This window comes from Orcinus orca, chromosome 18 (genome assembly GCF_937001465.1).
Source record: "Orcinus orca chromosome 18, mOrcOrc1.1, whole genome shotgun sequence".
Taxonomy (NCBI): Eukaryota; Metazoa; Chordata; class Mammalia; order Artiodactyla; family Delphinidae; genus Orcinus; species Orcinus orca.
In genome coordinates, this window is record NC_064576.1 from 23,694,338 (window position 1) to 23,701,549 (window position 7,212).

Here is a 7,212-nt window from a genome sequence, read left to right on the forward strand (position 1 = left end):
TAAACAGACTATTCTGATCATGCTGACTAAAAGTAACATTTGGCATGTTTCATTGAAACTCCTTTCAAGTACACAAACATGGCACAGTATAACAATAGGTTTCATAGCTCTATTAAACATATCCTGTAAAATAATTGGCTTATCACTTTTTAGGCAATGACTCCTTAAAACTTTAAAGTTTGACTTCTGATTCTAAAAATACACACAAACTTTTATTATTATATTTTCCAATTGCCTATCTGTGTAAATGTGTACTGTTCTCATTTTTTCCACTGCAAGGATAGCAGATGCATAAATTCTTTTCTATTTGCAAATCTCAAGTCAGCATTAAAAATAATAAACAATATTTCTGTATTTGAAAATGGCCTTGTTGAGGCTGAGAAAGAACCGGAGGCAATTAAATACCTTTTTTTTGTCAGTGCTTAATATAAGGCTTTATTTTTCCATCTCTGTGTTTAATATGGGAATAAAAACAAAATGAGATGAACTAATATTAATGAAACCCTTAAGTGAGTAATGGAGGTGAAAAGTTCAACAAGCAATAGAAAACTCAATATTGAGGAAAAGGGATTATTTGACAATGAATGGTTATCCACATATTAGCTTGGATGGATAAAGTACATCATTTATAATTCTGAGAGCTTGTGTTCAGTTTTCACATGAGTTTTACTTTATATAATACCAAGAAGCTCAGCTGCATCATTTTGGATCTTTCAAATATGTATGATTTTTTAAAAATCAGGTAGGTGAGTGATTGTTTGAGGGCCAATTTGCATTTATTTGAACACCTATCAAACTCAACATTCTCTTCTCAGTGGCTGGATGAAGCAGGGGAGTAATGATATGAAATATCATTTTTCAGTCTGCACAAGTCATAAGACAGCATGAGTAAAACACCAAGTTGCCAGAGCTAAGGAGAATGTTTTAGACCCATAATTCAGGAAATGCTCAGCAGAGGTTTATTTTCAGCTCAGCTACAATCTAGAAGTGATTCTTTCTGCCCAAATATACACCTGTATACACCTGTCCATTACTTAATGCCTTTAATTTGTGTAAACTGTCTCTGAAAAATCTTCCACTCAATAAAAATTATTAAATAAACATTGATTTCATTATTTTTTATCTTAGTATGTTTTCATAATTATAGACAAATTGCAGAATAGAACACAGAACTCCTGTTACCCACACTCACATTTTGGTCATTTGTTTATCTATATCACCCTCCCCAAACACACACACATTTTTTTGGTTTTTAATCATGTAATAGAAATTTGCAGGTATTATATACCACAATCTATTTATAAATACTTCAGTATATTTTATACTTATATTTAAAGTACTCACAGGCCAGTCTAGAATTAATTTGAGAAGGGACCACATAAGAGTGCTAATATTAGGAGGCCTGTTTCATGGTCACCAAAGCAAGTCAACCACATTAATGTAACAATTTTCACATAAGGCTGGTCACTTTGAAAGGTAACAGTGACACATAGTAACATTTCTTTCCCTTCAAGATATTTCTGGTGTGTAACAAAACTTAATGGTTCTGTAAATTAAAATAGCCCTGAGAACTTCACAAGACTGTAGATAACTCCTAATTCTGTCTCCATTATAGCATTATTAAAACAGAAATATCTTAATTCATATCTGTAGTGCACTTATATTTTGACCCAATGTTATGTTTTCAGGTCTGAGGAAGCAGCTAACTCACCCTATGTAATTTCTTGTACTCCAGGTACTCAGACAATCAGCCATATTACTGAAGCAGAGTTCACTTATTCATATTGCGATGGACTCATAGATTCCTTTTGTATTTAGTGAGTTTTAATCCATTCGCATTATTATTTTGATGCTCAAAGTGCCCCATATTTGTCCATGAAAATTCTTTAAGCTGGCTTTTGTGATTTTTATCATGTCCCAATCATTCTTTGAGTTCTTACTGTCTGGTACAAAACATATGCCAGTCTCACCTTGTACTTTCCCTCCCCTAGCACAGAAACCTGTAATTTCCTCAAGGAATCCTCGTTTCTAGACAACCGTGGAGGATTATATTTGGAAACAAAGATCTAGACCTTGATGTTTTCATTGTTATTTGAATGTTGCTGCACCCATGCCCTGACAGTGGACGGAGCAAGCTTCCCACACATGTATAAGTGCATGTGCGCACATGTGCGTGCACACACACACAGAGCTATCTATCTACCTATCTATCATCTATCATCTGTCTATCTCTCTACCTCTATTATCTATCAAAATCAATGAGCACACTGATTTCTCAAATTCCATGTTTGTAAGTATTTCCCTTTTCAGACAAGGAGTAACCAGTCTCCTGCTTTTCTCAGTGTGTTTACTTATTTGATTAGTTTCTCAGTATGTAAGCAAGCGCTGGCAGTGTGTGTGGACACCCTGATCAATGTATCTGGGTTCTTGTTGGGATTCTGCCACTCCACCACCACTATGTAAACACCTGGCTCTCCTTGAACTGTGACATCCCACAACAAGTCACGTCTTCTACCATGCAAATTCTCTCCTCATCAACTCCAGCTTGGAAAATGCATGGAAGCCTCCTTCTTCAAACAAACTGGACACTAACACCCCATTGCTGAACTTGTACCCCTAACTTCCTATGTGGAATCACCAGTTCAGCAATAACCCCAGGCCAGTTTGCACCCCTGCACTGATTCACTTCTCTCCCCCTCACACTTCACACTGCAGTCACTGCCACTTATCTCTGCATGGATGCCCTACTAACTCCACTCAAACCCAACACCCATTCTGCTTAAATAATTATTAAAGCATGTGCTTTAGTTTCAGAAATTACATTTCCTCGAAAATTGATTGATGACTTAGTTAAACATTCTTCACATTAAGATACTTCAGATTTTCTTAAAAACTTTTAATTTTTAAACACTGAAGATAAAAACAAAGCTACTATTAAAAACCTGATTAGTACTCTGAGACTGCATTTGTTACAAATGTTCTAACACAAATGGGTATACTTTTTTTTTAAACATAGTTACATAGAATTAGAATTATTGCAATCTTTTAAATTCTTGCATGGTCTTTTTATATTTATTTTCTCACATTGGTTATCTTGTTTTCATTAGTTAATAAATGCCAGTAAATCTACTGGGAAATTTGACCTGTTTGCTCCATGGGCACCATTATCCCCCAGCATTTCATCTGAGAAACCATCCTGAATCTCACAATCATTGTTACACAGTTTTAAAGCGTCTATTGTGTTATTAAAAACAACATATGCACACACACACACAGATACACACCCACACTCACACATTATTATTTTTTTTAACTTAGAAAGTGGATATCACTCTTTATGCACATTCCTGGGTCATTTGTTTTTCCAGTTACTATTACATTTCTATGATTTATCTATATTATTGTGTTTACCCTAATTCAATCATTTTCAGCCACATAATATTCTGTCTTGCTCATACATACATTTTCCCACCAGTGAAATCAAGTTTGTTTTCTGAAATTTGTTATGAAAAGTAGTGCTCTGAGCATTCTTGGAAATGTATCCCAGAGTACATATGGCAAAGTTTCCCCTTGGTATATACTGGCAAACAGAATTTCTGGGTTGTAGGGTATGTGGCATTTTCAACCTTCAGAAATAGAAGCCACTTAAAATCCTACCAGTTATGTAGCATCTGGAGTCAGATTCTAACACTTAATTCTGTCAGATTTTATTATTTATATTAATTAATGGGTGTGCAATATTTTGTATAATTTTATTCATAACTTGAAGTTCATAATTCTTAGTTTCCCCCACTGCAGGTATGATTTTACCATAAGACATAGAGAGCTAGGGTTTTCATATTAAATCAGCTGAGACTTCAGATATGTTTAATGAACCATAGCACCAAAGCCAAAAATTTCACGTCTTTCTTGGCAATTTTATTTTTTTTACATCTTTATTGGAGTATAATTAATTTACAATGTTGTGTTAGTTTCTGCCGTAGAACAAAGTGAATCAGCTATATGTATACATATATCCCCATATCCCCTCCCTCTTGAGCCTCCCTCCCAAACTCCCTATTCCACCCCTCTAGGTCATCACAAAGCATCGAGCTGATCTCCCTGTGCTATGCAGCAGCTTCCCACTAGCCATCAATTTTGCATTTGGTAAATGTAAAATTTATCAAATGCTACTCTCTCACTTCATCTCAGCTTCCCTTTCCCCTCCTTGGCAATTTTTATATCCATCATCCAGGTGGACAAGTCCCCTTCTTATGTACTTCAGTTTTGGAATCTTAATTGTTTCCCCAGAAGATGTCTGTATTGAGTGTTGTATCTTTCTATTATATACTGTTGCTATTTAAAATTTTCAATTTTGCCTTCTGTATTTTCTCATCTTATAGTAGATACAAGCCTAGTATAAAACTGCTTATTCTGAGTGTGGGTGGATGTGGTTTGATTTAACCTAAACATTTTGTTGTCAATTACAATTTCTTAAATTATCGTTATCACTGGTCAACATTATTGTTATTCTACCACGATTAGTAATCCACACATTATCTTTACCCATTTAAAAATTCTTAGCATATTGTAATGGTTTTGTGGTATAAACAGCTATTTTACAAGTCTACCCAACTTAACATCATATAGACTAGTTCTGATATAGACATATACATCAGTATAAGAGAATATAAAGCTCAGAAATAAATTCACTAATATTGTTACATGGTCATGAAAGACCTTTGACTCAATCTGCACTGACAGTATATATATAATACTGATTTTTTTACTCTATTTCTTAATTTGATATTTTATAGCAGAATATGTTTACATATGATTATATCTCATACTAATATTTTAGCATTAAACTTATGTGAATTAATTAAAATATAACTTTAATACATAACTTATGATTTACTGTAACACTCTTTTTTTTAACATCTTTATTGGAGTATAGTTGCTTTACAATGGTGTGTTAGTTTCTGCTTTATAACAAAGTGAATCAGGCATACATATACATATATCCCCATATCTCCTCCCTCTTGTATCTCCCTCCCTCCCACCCTCCCTATCCCACCCCTCTAGGTGGTCACAAATCACCGAGCTGATCTCCCTGTGCTATGTGGCTGCATCCCAATAGCTTTCAATTTTACATTTGGTAGTGTATATATATGTCCATGCCACTCTCTCACTTTGTCCCAGCTTACTCTTCCCCCTTCCTGTGTCCTCAAGTCCATTCTCTATGTCTGTGTATTTATTCCTGTCCTGCCCCTAGGTTCTTCAGAACCATTTTTTTTTTTTTTTTTTTAGATTCCATATATATGTGTTAGCATATGGTAATTGTTTTTCTCTTTCTGACTTACTTCACTCTGTATGACAGACTCTAGGTCCATCCACTTCACTACAAATAACTCAATTTCATTTCTTTTTTATGGCTGAGTAATATTCGACTGTATATATGTGCCACATCTTCTTTATCCATTCATCTGTCAATGGACACTTAGGTTTGCTTCCACGTCCTCGCTATTGTAAATAGAGCTGCAGTGAACACTGTGGTACATAACTCTTTTTGAATTATGGTTTTCTCAGGGTATATGCCCAGTAGTGGGATTGCTGGGTCGTATGGTAGTTCTATTTTTAGTTTTTTAAGGAACCTCCATACAGTTCTCCATAGTGGCTTATCAATTTACATTCCCACCAACAGTGCAAGAGGGTTCCCTTTTCTCCACACCCTCTCCAGCATTTATTGTTTGTAGATTTCAGATGATGGCCATTCTGATTGGTGTGAGGTGATACCTCATTGTAGTTTTGATTTGCATTTCTCTAATAATTAGTGATGTTGAGCATTCTTTCATGTGTTTGTGGGCAATCTGTATATCTTCTTTGGAGAAATGTCTGTTTAGGTTTTCTGCCCATTTTTGGATTGGGTTGTTTGGTTTTTTGATATTGAGCTCCATGAGCTGCTTGTAAATTTTGGAGATGAATGCTTTGTCATTTGCTTCATTTGCAAATATTTTCTCCCATTCTGAGGGTTGTCTTCTCATCTTGTTTATGGTTTCCTTTGCTGTGCAAAAGCTTTTAAGTTTCATTAGGTCCCATTTTTTAATTTTTGTTTTTATTTCCATTTCTCTAGGAGCTGAGTCAAAAAGGATCTTGCTGTGATTTATGTCATAGAGTGTTCTGCCTATGTTTTCCTCTCAGAGTTTTATAGTGTCTGACCTTACATTTAGGTCTTTTATCCATTTTGAGTTTATTTTTGTGTATGGTCCTAGAGGGTGTTCTAATTTCATTCTTTTACATGTAGCTGTCCAGTTTTCCCAGCACCACTTATTGAAAAGGCTGTCTTTTGTCCATTGTATATCCTTGCCTCCTTTGTCATAGATTAGTTGACCATAGGTGCATGGGTTTATCTCTGGGCTTTCTATCCTGTTCCACTGATCTATATTTCTGTTTTTGTGCCACTACCATAATGTCTTGATTAATGTAGCTTTGTAGTATAGTCTGAAGTCCGGGAGCCTGACTCCTCCAGCTCCGTTTTTCTTTCTCAAGATTGCTTTGGTTATTCGGGGTCTTTTGTGTTTCCATACAAATTGTGAAATCTTTTGTTCTAGTTCTGTGAAAAATGCTATTGGTAAAAAATATGGAACGCTTCACGAATTTGCATGTCATCCTCACGCAGGGGCCGTGCTAGTGCCAATCTTCTCTGTATCGTTCCAATTTTAGTATATGTGCTGCTGAAGCGAGCACTACTGTAACACTCTTTAAATTTCTTATATCAAACAACAATTTGAGTTTTTAATCTTATGACCCAAGAAACTTATTTAAGATAACAATAAACATTTAACCCAATAATATGAACATGTAATGAGTTTAAAATAGATACTTTTTTAGGATACCATTCTTCAAAATGTTCAATAGTCATAGACAGTATGTCACAGAGTTTGTGCTATGTACAAGAGTTTGTTTTTGTGAGGTTTGAAATTTGGCTTATTCTGGGATTTTGTTATTCTAACATGTGATGCAACATATTGAAATAAACTGTAGTTATTCTTCCTTTTCCACACCTATTTCCCTTCCTGTTTACTCCAGTCACAAACAGTAGGTGGGGATGAGCAAGACAGGTGCTTATGTGTGTGTGTGTTGTGTTGATAAGGGATCAAGGTGCTCCACAATCCAGAGTCAGAGGCTAAGTAAGTAGAGTGAGGATGGTGTTCAAAGGAAACAGACAGCCCA

At 35.2% G+C, this 7,212-nt stretch overlaps 1 pseudogene; it reads right to left on the minus strand.

The window, feature by feature from the left end:
* Positions 1-6,613: 6,613 nt before the first annotated feature.
* LOC117195472 (uncharacterized) lies at positions 6,614-6,726 on the minus strand (annotated as a pseudogene).
* Between the last annotated feature and the right edge of the window lie 486 nt (positions 6,727-7,212).